We start from the raw sequence: 21,757 nt of genomic DNA on the forward strand, positions 1-21,757 counted from the left end.
AAAAAAAAAAAAAAAAAAAAAAAAAAAAAAAAACTTAACTGCTAAGCCATCTCTCCGATCATTTTGAAGATTCTTAAGGTTTTGTTTCATTTTTGGAAACAAAATTCAAATACTATAAAATCCCCCCTTTGATAACTCTAAGTAGATAAAACAAAAAGATCACTACTAATTCCAGAACATTCTCACCCCATCAAAACAAAACCATTATAGTCCTACTCAGCTTCCCCACTGTTGGCACCCCAGGAAGGCTATGTTTTTTCTTCTAATTTCTTGTAAATGAACTCATATAAACATGTGGTCTTTTGTGAACAACTTATTCACTGTTTTCCTTTAGGGTGAGGATTAGATAGTCTAGGCTGGCTCTGAACTTACTTTGAAACTGATGAAGACTTTTAACTTGTGATCGATCCTCTTGCCTCCACCTCCCAAGTACTGTGATGACTGACATGCACTTCCAGGCTGGTTTTAGAAGGGCTAGAGTGGAATGCAGAGGCTCATGCACGCTGAGCAAGCACTCTGCTAACTGAGCTTCATTACTAGATCCTACAGGATGTTTTCAAAGTTAGTCTTCGTTGTAGCATAAAGTCGGTATTTAATTTTTCATAGGTGATGTTTCATTGCCCAGAGAAAGGATCAAATTTATTTATTAGGTAATGAATATTCATGCTGTTTCCAACACTTGGCAGTTATGAATAAAGCTGTTAACTTTGCTGAACAATTTTCTGTTTTGTTTCATGACAAGTCTTACATGTAGTCCAGGCCTCACAAACCCTATGGCTTCTGTGTGATTTGCTCTCTCCTGGGTGCATACCAAAAAAATGAAATTGCTAGGTTGCAGAGCAACTCTATGTTTAAGGTTTTTCCTTTATTTCCTTAGAGAAGTTGCTGGGTACCTCTTTAGTCTCAGCACTTGGGAGGCAGAGACCTCTCTGAGTTCGAGGCTAGCCTGTTCTACAGATCAAGTTTCAGGACAGCTTGAGCTACATGGAGAAATCCTGCCTTGAAAACAAAACAAAACAAACAAACAAACCGTCTGGTAGGTGAGATGGCTCAGCAGGTAAGAGCATCGATTGCTCTTCCAATGGTCCTGAGTTCAAATCCCATCAACCACATGGTGGCTCACAACCATCCGTAATGAGATCTGACACCATCTTCTGGTGCATCTGAAGACAGCTACAGTGTACTTATTTATAATAATAAATTTTTGGACCAGAGTGAGCGGGGTTGACTGAAGAGAGCAGAGGTCCTAAAGTCAATTCCCAACAACCAGATGAAGGCTCACAACCATCCATACAGCTACAGTGTGTACTCATATACATAAAATAAATAAATCTTTAAAAAAAAAACAAAAAATAGAAAGAAGGGAGAGAAGGGAGAGAAGGGAGAGAGGAAGGAAAAGGAAGGAAAGAAGGAAGGAAGGAGCAAGTAAGCAAGCAAGCTACTGTTTCCAAGGCAAATGGAATATCTGACATTCTTAAATTATTGTCCTGATTCCCATTTCTCCAACTCCTTACCAATACTTAACACCTTTCAAAATATAGGCAACCTAGCAGACAAGAAATGACTCTTGTTTTGATCTGCACTTCTCTAATGAGTGAAATTTTAAGACCTGACTGATCATTTGTGCATCTTTTGGAGATTTATCAGAAACCTTAGTCTATTTTTAAATTTGTGGGGGTTTTTTGCTTTTTGTTTTGTTTTGGTTTTTTTGTTTGTTTTTTTCGAGACAGGGTTTCTCTGTGTAGCCCTGGCTGTCCTGAAACTCACTCTGTAGACAAGGCTAGCCTCAAACTCAGAAATCCGCCTGCCTCTGCCTCCCAAGTGTACCACCACTGCCCAGCAAATTTGTGTTTGTTTTTTTTTAAGGTGAGTTATTGAGCAATGTTCTTTATATAACCTGGCTGTAATTTCCTCACCATATACAAAGTTTGCAAATATTTTTCCCATTCTGTGGTTTGTCTCTTCAGTCTCTTGATAGTACAGTTGTGGTGTACCAAGTTCTAATTTTGATATAATACAGGTTTATGTACTTTTTAATGTTGCTAATGTTGTATCTAAGAAACCACCACCTAATCCAAAACCACAAAGATTTCTACCTATGCTTTTCTTCTAGAAATTTTTATGGCTTAGCTCTTAGGTCATTTTGAGTTCATTTTTCAGTATGGTATGCAGTAGAGGGGCTATCTTTATTTTTATGTGATTGGATTTCCTATTGTACTAACTTTGTCCTTAGTGCCTTTAGAGAGCTTTTTCATCTTAAAGTTTTTCTACCCAGGGCAAAATGTACCCAGAGAAGAGCAGGAAACAGGAGAAAAAAATATGTTCTTCTATATAATTAAAAAGGCCATGGTGGAGGAGAAACTGAGAAACTGGTTCAAGTGAAGAATAAATTTAAAAGGAGCACATATGAAGTTTAGGGTGTAGAAATTAATGTACTTTGAAAGACCCTGAATTCAATCCCCAACACTACAAGGTAGAGGGGGCAGCGGAGGGCTTTATTTGTGATGGTAGTATTGAAAGCTCCAAGATTTCCACAACTTTGAGGTCACTGTAGGTTCCTTAAGACTGCCTTAGGAGGGACAAAAGTCTGTTTTAGAGAAAGTTGTGTTTTAAATCTTTTTTTAGATTTACTCATTTTTATTTTATATGTATAATTCTTTTGCCTGCATCCATGTATGTGTACCACATGCATGCCTGGTAGCCTAGGTAGTCAGAAGACAGTGTCAGAACCTTTGGAACTGTAGTTACAGGTAGTTGTCAGCCACCATGTAGGTGCTTAGAAGTAAACTTGGGTCCTCTAGAAGAACAATCAATACTCTTCAAAAATGAGTCAACTCTCCAGGCCTAGAGAGATCTATTTTAATTGCTTACTAAACACCCAAGTAAAGTACGCTAGCATTTTCAAGGTGTTCAGGTCATAGGCTAAAATATAAATCATTAAAGTCATGATAGCAAATAAAATTACCAAGAAGATGGGTACAGATGTTTACAGACTAGACCCTTACAGGAATACTGTCCTGGAGCCTAGTGTGAAAATAGTGTTTCAAGAGGAAACTGTTAGTGAATCAACAGTTCCAGGATGAGAAATGATGCTTTCTCAATGGTTGTTTAGCAGGAGGCTGGGAGCCAAAACCTGATTCAGGTAGGCTCATGGGCAAAGAGGAGGAGAAAAACTCATAAGTACAGGCTGCAGGCAATACTCTGGTTATTGTCCAGCCTAGTCAATACATACATCCATCTTCCATACATACATCAAAACTACAGATATTTCTTTAGGGGTGGGGTCACAGGAAAAAAAGAATAAGCAACAATGAGAGGAGAAAGTAGAATCCCAGGAATGATTTTATGTTTGTTATGTTACTGTTATTTGGGTTTTTGTTTGTTTTTCAGGGAGCAATTGGTCAAGGTTTATTTTTGGCAGACCAGAAAGAGAAAGTGAAAAAGTGAAACCTTCAGAGTAGAGAGCAGACAGAAAAGTCAAGTAGCTACAGCCAGAAAAATTGTTTTTAAGGAGAGAGATAGTGTGTTGGTATTCCGATGAGAACTGTTCTGTGGAATATGAGAATGAGGGAGGGGATAAGGCTGAGGCTCAATGGAGTTCTGAGTACTTGCTAAAAGCAAATGTGGTTCACTCCATACCATTTGCTGGGGAACAGAGAAGATAACAGAGTCAGTGAGTTCTAGATTCCAGAGAGGCAGAGAACTGTTAATACTAGAAGGCAAGATCCAAAAGGCATGGTGTCTAAAAATGAAATTATTGAAGAAATTACAATTGTGCTATTGTTACATAATGGACCTAATGGATCAGTATGGGTGGCCGAGATAAGGCATAAGAAGCTGGAGAAGGACAATAGATTAAAAGGTCATAGAAGATGGAAGAAGCACTTACCTAGGGAAAGCAGAAAAAGGTAGTACTGGAGACAGGAAGCCATACAAGACACATTCTTCATAGAATAAGAGGACGTAAGGGTCAATGGCAACTACAAGGAATAACATCTGATAGTGTAAGATTTTTAAACCTATGGTTTTGTTTGATATGTTAAAGTGAGAGGGTGGTTTCAGAATGCAGAAAACCAAAGCAACTGAGGATAGCCCACTTTAAGTTTAAAGCAAACAAGTGCAGCTGTAGAGATCACTAATCAAAGACAAGGGGTTCATGGGATTTACCAGTTCTCTGAACATGGATTGGAGGCACACATGTATTTATGTATGTATATATGTATGTATGTATGTATGTATGTATGTATGTACGTACATGTGCACACATACACACACACACCTTTACTTTCTTCATTAGTCTCTAACAACTTTTAAGTTTTTCTTTAATTACTTATTGTAAGAGCTGGAGAGACTGGAGAGATGGCTCAGTGGTTAAGGGCACTGACTATTCTTCTAGAGGTCCTGGGTTCAATTCCCAGCAACCACACAGTGACTTACAACAATCTGTAATGGGGTCTGATGCCTTCTACTGATATGTCTGAAGGCAGCTACAGTGTACTCATATACATAAAATAAAAAATTCTCTAAAAAAACAAGAGAGTTGCAAAGATACACATAGTATTAACCATAGATGTGACTTCCTAAGCAAAGAAATCAGATAATCTCAACAAATGACATTGTTAAGATTAGTAGATAAGTCACTTTTATAAGAACAGTTATAAATCCTGCCACTGGTTAATGATCTAGTGAAAGAACATCAGGGGGCTGGGCAGAATCATGTGTTTGCCACAAAAGCATGAGGACCTAAAGCACCCACATAAAAGTGGTGACATATGTAATCCTAGCACTAGGAAAAATAGGAACCTCAGAGCTGACTAGCTAGCTAGTCTTGCTAGTGAATTCCAGATATGGAGAATGAGAGAAATCAGCCAACACTGACCTCTGGCCTGCACACACAGGTGCAAACCCACATATACAGTGTCCCCAAATAACATATCATTCTATCTTTTAAAAAAAAAAAAAAACAGTGATTACTTTAAAAGCTACATTTCAATATAACTGATTATCTTTGTATTATATATTTTATCTTACCCAACTGAAAATATTAGCCTGAGAAGTGGAACAGAAGGAGCCCCAAACAATTCAAGGCTTACTAGACTAGCTGAATAAAGGGACCTTAAGAAAGTCTCAGGAGTTGCAGAGTGCTGGAAGCAATGTATGAGCTGTAAGAAAAGGAAGCTCAGAGTGCCATTAAACAAGCAAGTGCCAGGCATAGCAGCACAGGCCTAGAATGGTAATCCTAGCACTACAGATAAAGGCAGATTCAAGGCCAGAAGGGACTACATAGCAAAACTTCCATCAAAGAAAAAGAGAAATAGACAAGCTGTTAAGCAAAAGAAAAAAAAACCCACCCAAGCTGCAACACAGAATGCATGAAACCATTTGTATGAAATACCAAAAAACAGATATGCATTTTCATTAGTGAGGAGAAAACTTTAGGAAGACTCTTAGTTAGGGTTACTATTGTGGAGATGAAACGCCATGACCAAAAACAACTTGAGGAGAAACTGGTTTATTTCACTTGTTCTTTCAAATCACAGTTCATCATCAAAGGAAGTAAGGGCAGAAACCTGGAGGCAGGAGCTGATATAGAGAGGTCAGGGAGGACTCCTGTTTACTGGCTTGCTCCCCAGGGCTTATTCAGCCTGTTTTCGTATAGAACCTAGGTCCACCAGCCCAGGAGTATTCCCCACCCACCCCCCACAATGGACCAAGGCTCTCCTGTACCAACCACTAATTAAGAAAATGCCCTACAGGCTTGCCTACAACCCAATGTTATAGAGGCATTTTCTCAATTGGCTTTACCTGCTCTCAGATGACTCTAGCTAATGTCAAGTTGACATAAAACTAGGCAGCAAGATGCATAAAACAATTAAAGGTGATTACCATGAGAAGTAAATTGAGAAAAAAGGAAAGCAACAGGAGCCTCAGGGGCAGCTCACTTTCTATGTACTGATTGAATTCTGTATTACCTGTAAGTACTTGCTACATTTTAAAAATTTTTTATTTTTATGATTTAGTTGGTTTGGTCTTTTTGTTTTTCAATACAAGGTTTCTCCATGTATCCCTGGCAGTCCTGGACTTGATCTGTAAACAAGGATTGATTTGAACTCAGAGATCCATCTGCCTTTTCCTAAATGCTAGAATTAAGGCATACACCACCATGCTTAGGATTAATATTCTTGCATTTACGCTTTAAGTGTATGCATTGTGTGAGTAGGTAGCCTTGGAGGCAAGAAGGTGGCATCAGATCCCTTGGGCTGGAGTTACAGGCATCGAGTTTTAAGCTCGATGGTGGATGCTAGGAAAAAAAAAAAATCCTGTTTTCTAGAAGAGCAGCTCTTATTTAACTCTTTAGCCTCCATATTACTTTTTTTTTTTTTAAAGCTAACTTTAGAAAAAACCTCTTTCAATTTCTCTTAATATACTTTTTGAGATTCTAGCAGAACAGGGTTTCTGCCCTCCAGATTCCAGGCTATTCAGTGTTACATGTCCTCTGATTATAAACTTCTTTTAAGTTTATTTTTATACTGATGGGCACCAGAATGTAGTTTTGGCTCTCTAGGTGCACTCAGAAAGATTACTAGATTCCTCTTTGCCACTGACCCTTCAAAACAATGGATTTTTCTCTGTGGAGATAAGCAGGAAACTGAAGCTTTATCTTCCAGAGCATTCTTACCATCCAAAGCCTGTCTGGGATGGAAACTGCCCAGTAGGCCAAAGATCAGCAGACACACGTAGCAATGTAGCAACTGGTGAAAGTCCCAATCAGCTATTGTTGGCCTACAGGAAACCTTTTGCTCACTATATTCATATTCCAGTCACCTAATTAGTAGTTTCTCAGTTGACCATCTTGACTTTTCTTAGGTACACTGTATACCTGGCAAAATACATTAGTAAACACTATACACTCTTGACTTTCCCCTCAAAAGAAAAAAAATTACACACTTACACACACTTTTAAAACCCATGGAGACTAGAGGTATCAGATCCCTCTGAAGCTGGAGTTACAGGTGGTTGTGAATCTTAGATCCCTTTGCAAGAGCAATAAATGCTATTAACCACTAAGCATTCTCTCCAACCTTTTCTTTAGCTTCTAATATTCCAATAGCTAAACCTCTATTAGTAACAATAGCATTAAAGATGCACTCATAGTCCAGCAGTGGTGACATGCCTTTAATCCCAACACTTTTAGAGGCGAAGGCAGGTGGATCTCTTAATTCAAGGCTAGCCTGGTCTACAGAATGAGTTCCAGGACAGCCAAAGCTATACAAAGAAACCCTGTCTCAAGAACCCAAGAGAAATGAAGAAGGGAGGGAAGGAGGGAAGGACAGAGGAAGGGAGGGAAGAGGCAACCAGTAGGGGCTAATACTCATACTCAATTTTATCTACTTTTTTTTGTCTTGAACTAAACTGGTCTTTCTTATTAATATAGTGTAAATGATACTATAGCTTTCTAAATGTAAATTTATCCTTCAATCTTTGGGCTAACCTTAGTCTACAGATTTAACACAAGTTTTTAATTGACTGTATCTCTCTTTTCCCTCAGCTGTCTTTATCTGATTTTGCTAGTCTAATTGACTAGCTTCTCTCTTTTTATTTTCTTTTTCCTTAAATCTGTGTAATATAAAAATCATGAATTTTTTTTTTTTGGTTGGGTTTTTCGAGACAGGGTTTCTCTGTGTAGCCTTGGCTGTCCTGGAATTCACTCTTTAGACCAGGCTGGCCTCGAACTCAGAAATCACCTGCCTCTGCCTACCAAGTGCTGGGATTAAAAGCGTACACCACCACTGCCCAGCATGAATTTTTTTTTTTTTGAAGTCTTGTTTTTAAAAAGTACTCCTTCCCAGCTACTGGGTTACCCTAAAGCTTTCTCATGCTTTCTCACAACCCAGTCTTGGTCCAAGGTCCAAGATCATCCGGTAATCCTGAGAGATAAAGCAGTATTCAACAGTATCACATGCCAGGACCACTGAAGAGCTCCTGATGTATAATCTCATATTGATTTAGCACTGATGAGATAAGCAGTAAATCTAAATTTAATCCCCTAAAAGTGCTGTTATTTTTAGAAAAAAAATCTGAATGACTCATAGGAAATATAAATACACTTAAAGATGAATTAAATATACATTGAAAGGTAAAAATGAACTTACCATAGTTACTAATATGAATATATACTTAATGTATCTCAGACATAGTTTTCTTTTTTTTAAAAAAAATGCTATTTCTGCAACAGAACCCATGAATAAAGAATGCACAGCTGCCCAGCAGATGTTAGGAGTCTGTTCTTTGTGCTAGAGGTTCTAGATTTTTGCCACCATCTGGTTTTTTTTATCTCCCTCGAGTTTAGGTCTTACCTTCCAACAGGCCAGTTGTGGTGATGCAGGCAGGAAAGATTTGCTGAAGGAGGTGGAGGCAGGAGGGTCACCAGTTCAAGTCCATCAAGGGCTACACATTTTGGTGGTGGCTCAGGCCTTTAATCAGAGCACTTGAGAGGCAGAGGCAGATGGATCTCTGTGAGTTTAAAGGGAGCCTGTTCTACAGAGAAAATTCTGGAACAGCCAGAAACCCTGTGTATTAATCAAAAAGGTTAGTGACAAACCAAAAAAAAAAAAAAAAAAAAAAAAAAAAAAAAAAAAAAAAAAAAAAAAAAAAAAGAAAAGAAAAGAAGGTAGGGAAGGACATAACTGCATATAACCTAGTTACATCTTCAAACTTTGTATTTAGACACTATACCTTACTCTGGAGTTTCTCTAATTTTAGGTTCAAGCATCAAGAACAGCTTATTCACTCAAAATCTTAAGTTATGAGAGCAACATTAGGTAATGATTTCAACTTAAAGTATCTATATTAATATTTACAGATGTTAGTTTTGAGTAGTATGATTAGGAACTTTGTTTTTCTCATGGCTTTCCTGTTTCCAAGTGTTCTGTTAGCATCAGTTGCTTTGCAGGCTGTAGAGAAAGGCTCAGTATTTATAATCACTGGCTGCTCCAGGGGACCCAGATTCCCAGTACCCACGTGGCAGCTCACTGTCATCTGTTAACTCCTATCCTAGAAGATCCAACACCCTCTTCTGCCCTCTTGGGCAGCAAGGTATGCATGTGGTACAGACATACGTGCAGGCAAAACACATGTAAAAAAAAATCAATTTTTTCAAAGACCTGTTTTAAGAAAAAAAAAAATCTATACTGCTCTCTCAGAGGACCAGGATTCATTTCCCAGCACCCAGGTCAGATAAATCACAAACACCTATTAATTAACTCTGGGGGATCTGACACTCTTCAGGTACCAGCACAAACGTGTATGTGTCTGTATACAGACACTGACAAACAGACACACACATAACTAAAAATATAGTAGGGGACACGAGAGAAAGGCTCAATAGTTAAGAACACTCGCCTTTTGGAGGACCCCAGTTTGGTTCCAAGCACCCACATACATGACACCATCCATAACACCAGTTGTAGGGGATCTGATACTTCAGTTGACCAAGTAGGCTCCAGACACACATGCAGTGCACATACATAAATGCAGGCAAACTATTCATACAGATAAAATATAAGTACTTTTAAAATAATCACAAGTAAGAATGATCATGGCAGTTCATATCTGTAAACACAGCACTTGGAAGACAGAGATGGATCAGAAGTTCAAGACCGACTTCTGATATGTGAGTTTTTCAAAAAATACGCAAGGACCCTAAAGTAAGTCAGGAAGTCCTACCATGTTATAGCTGTGTAGCTCTTGAAGATTAACTAACCTCTGCATATTCAGTTTCCTTATGAGTCAAAGGAACTGGTAATAGCACCTACATCACAGATACTTGTGGGATTTAAAGACATTCATATGTAGGATTCACAGTAGTGATCTCATAGTAAGAAAATGTTAAGTATTATTTAGTATATCTTAATTTTGTATGTCACTATTCTATATTTCCTAAACTCAAGTCCACAGAATTTACATAATGGTTGAAAAATAATTAAATCTTCATAAACCTCAAAAATGCCCTATACCATGTAAAAACATAGGGCTGGGATATTAGTGGCACAGTACTTGCCTGAAAACACAAACAAAAAGTGGGTACAATCTCCAACACTGCCAAAAAGTTACATAAAATATTAAATTAGTTCTTATTTAATGTTCCCAAGATTTGATATATAATTGTAGGCAGGCGCTTGGACGATAAAATCCAAGATGGCGCCGGTTCCCGATACACTGTAGCAATACACGATTCCACTGTGGAGCAGGTGTATGCTGCGCCTCTCCTGAGCAGGTGTATGCTAATGAGGGTCTGCCGGAGAACCAATCCAGGAGGACTTGGCAGCTCAGGCTCGGGTATATAAGGAGCTCTCTCTAGACAGTCATGGCCCCACTCCACAGAAGCAAGAGCAGCTGCCCCACTTCACAGAAGCAAGAGCAGCCATGCCACTCCACAGAAGCAAGCAGACCTGCAGCACCTAGGAAGAAGAGGAAGAAGAAGAAGAAGCAGCAACACCAAGAAGAGCCTTGACATCTAGAAGAGCTGTAACACTTAAGAACCTAGGAGAGTTGTAATACAAAAGAAAATTCCTGAGTAAACCGTCGAGAGAAGTTTCGGTGTTCTGTCATCATTGCTGCTGGACAGCAGAGCGCGGAACATATAATTCCATATTTGGCTTAATATCCTATATATAAAAGAATTAACATGTATGTATTTTAAAACTGAAGCAAAATGAAAATAAATCTCATGCTAAGATTATATGGAGAATCAGAACACACTTAGAAACAACACTGAAAAGACCAAAAGATTGTGAATGATAGCATCAAAGCTTCATACAGAAAAGTAAAATGGAATTTGGTATACAAGGGTGTTTAGTAGGACCCTAAGAAAAGGGGGAGTTCCTACTCCTGCCTGTTTCCCCACATAAAGTACTTCCATGGGCTGGGAATATAGGTCAATGGTAGAATGTTTGCCTAGTATGTAGGAGGTTCTAACTTTAATTCCCTGCACATTTCAATAAGTAACAAATAGAACTACTTCTACTCAACCACTTCTTACTACTTTTGCTCCCTCTCCAGCAGCTATTTTTTCATGAGAAGTTGATGAGAACCTTGTATTCATTCAGCAATATTTACCAAAACAGAACACCTGACCAGATTTATTTAATTAAACTTTTTTATGGAAACCTACTACTGTAGAAACATACATACACACATAATACATGCAAATATATAAATGGTATTTAAATGGAGTTACTTATCATATACTGGGAGAGATAATGTCCCAACTAGACATCATATGCTATCAAATAAAAATCCCAGGCTCAAAAATGGGTCACATCTTTTTGAGGCATTGTCTAGAGGGGTCCCTTAGATCACCACACACACTTTACAGGATGCTCCCAATGCTATCAGTTATTCTCCACCACATTCCTACGTCACCAAACATTGAAAAAAAGAGCTAGCACTCAACTGGTGGCTTCACTTTTACTGACTAGTGTTCATGGTGCTCAAAGGCACTAAACATGCTTCTGAAAGAGAGAAGTAGTCATCATTCTCACCCAGCTACCAAACCTACAAGCTACAATATCAACCAACCTGCCTCAAAATAACACACTAATGTAATAATGGCACAAATGTTACATGAGTAATCAACTACCTTTTGATTGTATTTAAGCCTGATCCATATGATAGAACCACACCTGACACTGTTAATGAGAAAAGGAACCTGAACCTAAATAGGTCACAGGCCCTAGGGGAAAAATCTAAAGATTGTACCAATAAAAGGACTCCTGATACTGTTTTGCTGTATCAATAGATCAGTGCACTGCTGAACCCTAATCAGAAAAGCTTCTTCTTACACTAGCACAGACTCACAACCAAACCACATGAAGAGAGTGAGAGACTTTGAAGCACTCAGTCCTAAATGGCTCCTCCTCTCAAGTCTAAAGAATCTATGCAGAAGAAGAGGCAGAATGATTTAAGAGTCAGAGAAGGTGAACTACTCCAAGGAAATAATATTTTCCAGAAATAACAATAATAATGCACAAATGAACTCAGAGACTGCGACAGCAAGCACAAGAACTAAAGTTCAAACCAGATAAAAAAAATGTCAGCACAGAGAAGGGCAAGTGGGCACAGAGTCTTAGCCCTAGCTAAGAAGCTATTTGCAATTGATAATGGCCGGGAGAGAGAAATTCATTTTCTTCAATCCCAGGAGATAACATCCTCTCTGGCCTTTGTGAGCAGTGCACATCCATGGTGCAGACATACATTCAGGCAAACACTCACACACAAAATAAAAATAAAATCTACAATATAGATGTAAATAAAATAAAATCTAAATTACTTTGTCATTCCTCCTCAATGATATGATAAGAAAAACCTGGACAACCAATTTACTCTTTCAGCCAAACTGATATGAAAATAAATTTAAGAAGAACAAAGATGTCATACAATTAGAGCTGAGTTATTACGCCACTCACTTAAAAAAAAATAGTATTACAGCTACAGAATATATGCAAAGGTGGAAGACTTTGTGAAGAAGTATATCTAATTGAATATTCAATGACACTTAACAAATCTCTAGTTTTGGAGAACAGATTTTGGAAAATTCAGTTTAAAGAAATTTTATTCATACTTAAAGCATTTTTATATTTTTTTTAAATAATATTATTTTCAAGTATTTTTAGAGAAACATCATTTTTCTTATCTCTTCTCAGATGTTGGAACTTGAAATGAATTTAGCCATTACTAAGGAGAAAAAGGTTTTCCTGTGCTTTCTTTAGTTTCAGCAACTAGATTTTCAGCATTAAAGTCACACACACACCACCTTCATTAGAATCTCTCTCATGAGAGTAAGACAGCATTATTTATAATACAAGAGAAAAAGACTGGAAACAATTTTACCATTAATCAATATGGGACTGGTAAGCCAGGCATAATGGTGAACACCTGGATGCAATCATACCGAGACTGGAGGATAACCACAGGTAAGATACTTCTTACCAAGGAAGCCCAAGTGATAGAAAGAGCATAAAAACAAATAACTTTTAGGATCCATAAGTGGTGATTTGGATTTTTAGCCATGTCTGTTTATGTGTGGCGACAAATTCCCTCTAGTAAGAGTCAATCTTCCCTGATTTCACTCAAAATTCTAAAAGGAAGAGCTTTATGGCAATTCAAGTCCCCAGAGGAGCTTAAAAGTCTATGACAAGGGAGTTCTTTTGGAAAGCTCTGCTTCAGGCATGTAAGGAGTTCAGGAAAAAATTCTGTTTGCAAATGCCTTCAGGTCCAAGTAATTTTTTATGACACAAGCATATTTTGGAGCCTACTGCCATTAACAGACACAAATATGCACATACTTTCTTTATACAAAGTATTTCATTTACACTGTTAGCAATACAAAATATTTTAGAACAAAATTCATCCACCAAGAAGCCAGTAACTCTCAGTACAGCAAGTAATTCTGTAGCAGGAGTAACTGTTCAGCTGGCAGATTAGAAAAGTAAAAATAGGCCAATGCTTGCCACAGGGAAGAATACAGACACACTGTCAGCTGGGATACAAGTTCTGAAGATCTGACATTGAAGACTGACATTGAAGACTTCCTATGAAGTCTGCACACCTTCTCTTAGAGAACATGCATATATAAGAATTTATTGTACAAAATAGTCTCACAGAGAAAGACAGTACTACTTATAATACAAGAGAAAAAACTGTTAACAATTTTACCATTAATCAATATGGGACTGGTAAGACAGGCATAATGGTGAACACCTGGATGCAATCATATCACTCAGGACAGAGACTGGAGGATAGCTACTTGTTCAAAGCCAGCCACTGGTTTATAGCATGACCCTGTCTCAAGAGCAAATAAAATCCAAGTACATCCACAAAATGGAATACCAATTATTTTGAAAGAAAAGAAATCAAAATGTATTGACATAAAAGAAGTACCCACACATAGTCAATGAAAACAGAAAAAAAGTTTAAATGGCCTGTTTTGGGATAGGGAAAAAAAAGAAAATTACACTAATCCCTATGCCTGTATAAATGGTAATGGGAGGTGAGGAAGGATTACAGAATATTTCAATATGTCACCCTACTTAATCTTAGGCACAGATGTATAACTTCTGCTAACAGGAAAAGAAAGGGTTTTGGGGGGCAAGTGCAATAGCATACACCTATAATCTCAGTATTCAGAAAACTGAGCCAAGAACCCTGTGAGCTCAGAGTTCAAGGATACTGTAAGCCACATAGGGAGAACTGAAACAAAAACCCATTAAATAGTAATGTCTTTAACCCAATGTGTCCAAAGTAATATTTCAATATGTAATCAACACTTTGGAAACACGGGTATTTTACATTTTTGCACTATTACAATAGCTGGTGTGTATTGTAATTTACACTTTACGACATAATTCAGACTAGCCAGATTTCAAATGTTAACAGCCACACATGGTAAGGGGTACTGCAATAATCAATGCAGAACCCACGATTTAAAACACAAATCTAGAAAGGTAATGTTTAGGTGATTTAGGCTAACAACAAAATAGCAGGAAGTAAACTCCTAAGGAAATGCAGACTGGGTCAGAAAAAGACAGTCTTGGACGATTTAGATTTTGTACTGTAAGCTTATAAGAAGCCAAAGGAAAACATTTAAAAAGGACAAATGATGAGTAAAACTATTTCAGTAATCTGCAAATACTTTTTCTTCACCAAGAGAGAACATCACTGGTCGTAAGCCACTCCATTCTTACTTGGAAACACTACCAAGGCTAAAAGAGTAGTTTTTCTGTAAAAGTCAGAAATCTAGCAATGCCATCAGGACCCAAAGCATAATCGGCAATGTCAGCAACTAACTGCTCTACACTGAAGTCATGGAATTTTTCTTCCTTTCTTTCTTTCTTTTTTTTTTTTTAAACTACATTGAGGGACAGTGCACTACACTCATGGAGGTAAAGGACAAGTCATGGAGGTAGGTTCTGTCCCTCCAGCATGTGGATCCCTGCCATAGAACTCAGGTTCACATCAAGATGAGCCCTCTTCCTGTCCTTTCTTTCTCTGCAATAGGAAAATGACCTGAAAGTTCACATGTTCTCTTTCACTTTTGAGACAAGAAACCAACAGATTCCAACAGGTTAGTGTGATATCCAAGACTGCAGAGATACACTGCAGTAGAAACAAAAACAGTGCTAGACATTTTCCACCAAATTGGAAACTCAAAGTCCTACTGTTTTTTGAATAGTTTTTTATAGTTCCCAAATTAACCTTACTAGATATATTGCTCTCATAATTATAAAAAAGCAAACAAAAATGTTTGCTTTTAAAACTACTAAACACATCACAAACATCCTTTACATGCCACATTCTAAAACAGTTGTGTTCTAGACAAGCCAGGTTTTCTTGTTATCCACTATCCCTGCAACTTCTCCTGTGTAGATCTTAACTAACTACAATTAGACAACTGCTTACTGTCAATCTCTCTACTCAGGCCTTAAGCTGCTATTGCTTGTGATCTTTGCTAAATATATCAGTAGAACTGGGGAAGAAGTCCATAGTATAACCATGAGATTGCTCCAAAACTATTCTGTGTGTATTTCTTCAGATTCTAAAAAAAAAAAAAAAAAAACCATTAGAAGGCTAAGAACCAAGTGGATTTAGCCTTCTCTCTCCAGAGCTATCTTTGGGAAAACTACCATTTGCCCATCCCATGTGGTTCTAGAAGGACTACTACTGGTGGTGTTGAAAAGATCTTGAGAGCTCAAGTAGGTATGTAAGGAAGGCCCAGATACCAACGACACTCCATGCATAATCAACCTCTGTAGGAAACAGATGTATACAACTAGAAAATGTTTCCTTTCTCCTGAAAGCAGGCAGGTCCAGATAAGCTCGTCGGTAGTTACCAGTGACCCTCTTCTGCCAGAAAATGTATTGACCCAAAAAAAAAAAAAAAAAAAAAAAAAAAAACCCAAAATGTGAGAAACAGAGAAGATAGATTTCCAAGTACAGCACTAGATTGGGTCACACTTATTTCTAGTTTGTTTGTTTGTTTGTTTGTTTTTTTAATATGGGGGGGATAGGGCTTTTCTTCCCTTAATGTACATTGGGCTTGTCAAACTTCAAGAAAGTCACTTTTGAGAACTACCCAATCAATCTTGCGGTCAAAACACACAATCTATATGATAATCACTCCAGACTGTCTTCCTCCAGCTCAAATCTCTGTGAAATTCCATATCCATACAGAAAATTTCTCCAAAAGAGCCTCCTTTTTTTCCTGTAATCTTTGGTACTGAAGACTAAACCCAAGGCTTACATCTATATGTATGCACTCTACCACTGACTGCAGCCTGGGCCCAGAAACCTCTATGTGGTTATTTAAGGGCTGTTTTGAACTTCTTAAGACAAACAAATACCAGAAACAAAAAAACAAAAAACAAGGTGAGGAGGTTCCAGGATAAAGGTGCTTGCCACCAAGCCTGCCCAATGGAGTTTAATACCCAGACCCCACGTGGTAGAGAGAATTGATTCCTACAAGGTATCCTATAACCTCCACACGTGCCCACACAGGCACACACAATCAACCAATTAAAAAAAATATATACACTATTTTTTTCCACAGACCAGCCCTTCCTCCACATTTTTTTTCATCTCAATCATCACTAGAATCACCCTACTTCTCTAACTAGAAACCCAGCGTCAGTCTTAACCAAGTCCAGTCCTTTCTCATCTGTACCTACTTATCCAAGTCTTGCCAAAATTCTCTCCTATCATTAATCCCATCATTAATTAGTTTAATGATCTCTCCAGATCATTAAAACTAAAGTTCTGGGGTCTTCAGGTCTTCCTTTTCTCAAACTGATTCTTCAGTGAGTAATTAGATTCCCAAAAGGCAAAACTGATCATCTCCCTGCACCTAGCATACCACCTCTTCAGGTCATCAGCCAGAGGAGGAGCCAAGCAGCACTGTTACACATTAGCACTATGAGTCTGTGCCATAAGAAAACAAGGTTTTATGAGCAGCATAAAAGGAGGAGTAATAAAGTCCACAACATTACAGAAAGTAAAAATAATATTCAATTTCTACTCATTAGTTCTGTATTTAACTGCCCAAATGAACCTGACTTAGGAATCCACTAAACCCAAGCTGAGATGAATTCCATTGGCTATCAGTTTCCTTAAGCCCCTAGCTAGTGCACTTTTAAATAAATAAATGAATAAATATTTAAGATCTCTTGGCACACTGTTAGGTGGGTGGCTGAGAGGTTAAAAGTCCTGCAATGTAACTCAGGCTGACCTCAAACTCACAGTTCTACCTGAGCATCCAGAGTGCTGTCATCTCAAGCACAGGCCCAATTTTATATTTGAAGAACTGAACTAGTCTTTAAAACACTGGTTGAAAAGATTGACACACGTTCAAATGACCATCTAATTAAAAAAAATTCTTTTTCTGGGGCTGGTGGGATAGCTCAGAGGGGAAGAGCACCAACTGCTCTTCGGAAGGTCATGAGTTCAAATCCCAGCAACTACATGGTGGCTCACAACCACCCACAATGAAATCTGATGCCCTCTTCTGGTGTGTCTGAAGACAGCTACAGTGTATTTACATATAATAAATAAACAAATCTTTAAAAAAATTTTTTTCAAAGACACTTTTATGTCTACTTGTTTTAGATTGGTTTTGTTTTGTTTTTTTTTTTTTTTTAACAGAGTGTTATACAGCCCAGGCTGGTCTTGAATTCCTGATCCCCCCCGCCTCCATCTCAAAATGCTGGGCTTCTAAGTATGCACCACCATATCTTGTTTAAAGTTTACTTTGAAAACCTAAGCTCAAGCTGGATATGATGGCAGGCAGCTGAAACCCTAACTACTAGCAGTAAGATATTTTATCCCAGGAGTTTGGGTCCAACCTAAGCAATATAAGACCCTGTCCCTTAACAACAACAGAATAACATACAGTAGACTCTGCTTTACCATAGTATTGATTCCAGCAAACAGACACAGGAAAGGAGAGAAAAATAGTATAAATTAAAGTGGTGGGGGGAACTCTATGAAAACCAAATAAATTCCAAATAAAATATTTTATTCAATCATGACATAGAATTCACACATGGCACAACATGTTAACAGGGCCAAGAAATGTGGGCCCTAGGGGAGAACTTATTACCAATATTTTGCTAAATAGACATAGTACTAACTATGACTCCTAATGATTTATTGCTATACAGAGAGCAGTGTATCTCACAATCATCAGAGAAGCTTCTTGCAATAGATGGCAATTAACACAGAGCCCCTCGACTGGTCAATGTGTAGAGAATAAGAGACTGGAGTCCTCAACATTGAATGGAACCAACATATCACACCCTCTAAGAAAATTCAGGGAGATCCTTGAAAGAAGGGATGAACAGAAGACTGTAAGAGGTAGAGGTTGCAGACATCTTCAAGGAAATGGTGTTTTCTGGACACAAACAGGCATTGCACATAGAAACCCACAGTGGTATGGCAGTATGCACAAGACCTGAACAAACTCAAACCAAACAAAACCCAACCATCGGGGTAGAGGGTGGCCATGAAATCCCACCCCCAGCTGAAGAGCTCCTGACATTTGATGGCTGCTGGGAGACGGAATCTGTTTCTTTAATGGTGTGACCCCTGCCTGGTAGGCTGACCATACGCACTTCAGGGCACGCCTGACTCCCAAAAGTAGCTGAGCAACACAAATTGAATGATCAGTTTAATTTTTACAAAGTGTTTAGGTGGGGCAGTGGTGGCACACACAGCACTAAGGAGGCAGAGGCTGGCAGATGTCTGAGTTTGAGGTCACTCTGGTCTACACAGTGAGTTCTAGGACAGCCAGGACTACACAGGAGAGAAACTGTGTCTCAAAAAAAAAAAACAAAACAAAACAAAACAAACAAACAACAAAAATGATTTTAAGAAGAAAGCTCGAAATTGGGTGGATAGAGAAATGAGGGTGGAGGATGAATATATTCAAAATACACTGTATAAAATTCTTGAACTAAGAAAAGATATTTTTAATTAAAAAAAAATTATTTCTGGAACACTTGATAAATACATCCCTGGGAAAAAAATCTGAAACCAAGGGCTAAAGTTATGGCTCAGCTTGCTGCTCTTAGAAAGGACCACAGTCTGCTTCCCATTTTGTGTGGCTCACAACTGCCTGTAATTCCAGCTCCAGGGAACCCAATACCCTCTTCTGGCCCCCCGGGCGTCCATATTCACCAGCACATACAAACCCACATAGAGACATGCACACATACAACTAATTAAAAATAAAAATAAATCTTTAAAAACACAAAACTTTAAAATTCAAAAGAAATAGAAATTTTATACAAACCAATAGCTACTAAATAGAAAAGTTTTCTAGAAAAAATACCTAGGTTTAAATATATGTGTGTGTGTTTTATGACCATTTTTGTGTGTGTATATATGTGTGTGTACATATATACACACATACATGCATATATACATATATATGGCTGGCATGTATATATATATATAGCATGGCACATACATATACACACATATATATGCCAGTCATTCAAGGACAACAATCCCAGTTCAAACTGTTTCTGAAAAGAGAGCAAGAAGGAAAGCTACCCTGCTATTCTATGACTATTACAATCCCTATACTAACACAAACTAAGACTTGTATCAGAGTTGGCAGGAATACAAAGAAGAGTCACTGTATCAGGAAAAAAAGTAGTATGTGTAGATGTTGCCTACAGACTGGATGGGAAGGACTGGGGAAAGGTTTAGGCTTGCTCCATTAGCAAGGACAGACAGCACCAAAAGCCAGCCAGAGCTAGGGATGAGCTCATCTAAACTCCAATACCAGGTACAGGATTTTACATAAAGCAACCAGAAGGACTCAAGTTCAGAAACGAATCAGGATTTGAGAAATAATCACACAGAAAAATCTGAACAGTAATTCATGGGAGGGCCACCCAGCCAGCTCATCAGGTCAAGGTTCCTGCCACCAACCAAGCCTGAAGACCCGAACTCAAAATCGGGACCACATGGTAGAAGGAAAGGCTCACTCCTGCAGGCATACACACAGAAATGAATGTAACAATTCACTGGACTAAGAAACATTTTTTTTTAAGTGATGTGAAAAGTGAAACCTGGAAATCATTAAGAGAAAAGAGGAAGAACAGAGATAGAAAGAAGGCAAAGGGGACTAAGGCTACCATGGCACCGACACCCCTTTCTCACCCAATTCATTCTTCTCCCTAACAACTGTCAGAATGCAAAGTAACATTTTCAGAAAGGTCTTCCTAGACTCTAAGCAACACCAGCACCAGGCCAGGTCTCCACTATAAGCCTTTATAATACCCTACACTTTAATTATCATCTCAATTACACTTAATTATATAGAACTCATCCTTCCACATATCTCCCCCACTAGACTTTAAGCTCCACGAGTCCAGGGACAATATGTGTGGTTGCCCCCCCCCCAGTGTGTCAGAATACAGTATATATTCCTCCAATAAAACATAGATGAAGAAACAGCCAGGTTATGTTTTAAGGATGTGAAGTCCAGCTGGAGATGTTGCTAAATTGTAGAGGGCATCACTAGCAAAAAGTTCAGGCCTCAAAACAGTGCTTAGATCTGATTAAGCTATAGTTCCTCTGTGAATGTGAAATCCTGTCAATAAGGAGTTAAGTCAATGGATGGTCACCAGAATCGAAGCAGGAAAAGTAAGACCACTCCTGGCAGTCTCTACAAGAGGGATTATGGATGACTGTATTCTAACTTTACTTCCATTTTGCTCTAGCTTGCAATTTCTCTTTAATGACTATGTATTACTTTTGCAAGAAAAAAACTTCAAAATATTAATATCATTTGAAAAGAAAATATAACACAGCTTGAGAAAACAGTAAAATTATAGAAAAGTTTTTGTAAACGGAAGGATCCTATGTACATGTGTACTTTAAAAAACCCATAATGCCAGCCTGGTCTACCGACAGTTGGAGGCCGGCCTGAGCTATATATTGAAACTCTGTATCAATATAACAGGAACAACAAAAAACCAAAACAAGACAACAGAGAGGATAATTCATGCCCCAATCGGTAAGAAAAGGAAATGAATCAAAATGTTATCTAGTAAACGGGAGGAGGTCCTCTAGAAGGAAAGTAGATCGCAGAAGGAATCCAAAGCAAAGGGCAACCAGTGGACTCTTCACTCTTAAGGGTGGGGAGAAGGTAAGAGAGTTAAAAAGGTCTCCCCCGAGAATGGGGGGAGGGCCGAGGATATAAAACAGTACAGGTTCAATTAAAAACCCATTCCAAACTTAAATCTGTTTACCATAAACTCTGGGTTCCCAAGAAGTGTTCATATTTTAGTTTTGACATTAAAAAAAAACTAAGATAATTTTGTTCTACATTTTTTAGTTCGAGAACAATGATAAGAATTAAATTACCTTTCGTTTTATCTCGAAGTTTAATTTCCCCTCACGAGCAAACACAAGTCGGTTTACAACTGAAGCAACACAGGAGTTCGTAAATAACTACAAAACGCTCCTAAGTCTTGGCACAATTTGCTTTTGTAAAAAGGCCATACTCTTTGAATACGACGTCCCTGGGTCCAATCCCAGCTCACTTATCTAAGTTATTTAACCTCTGCGTCTCGGTTTCCTCTTCTAAAGCAACAAAGAATACAATAACCAGGGTTATCTTAAGAAGTAAATGACGTGACACGGGTGCTAAGTTCGTATCGTGTACTCAGAACAGTTTATAAGCTGTTTAAAA

General features: G+C 38.2%; 1 protein-coding gene across 2 annotated transcripts in view; it reads right to left on the reverse strand.

The window, feature by feature from the left end:
- Bmpr1a (bone morphogenetic protein receptor type 1A) overlaps positions 1–21,757 on the reverse strand; it is a 112,721-nt gene that overhangs the window by 89,488 nt on the left and 1,476 nt on the right. The window lies entirely within an intron of this gene.

This window comes from Mastomys coucha, unplaced genomic scaffold (assembly GCF_008632895.1).
Source record: "Mastomys coucha isolate ucsf_1 unplaced genomic scaffold, UCSF_Mcou_1 pScaffold9, whole genome shotgun sequence".
NCBI lineage: Eukaryota > Metazoa > Chordata > Mammalia > Rodentia > Muridae > Mastomys > Mastomys coucha.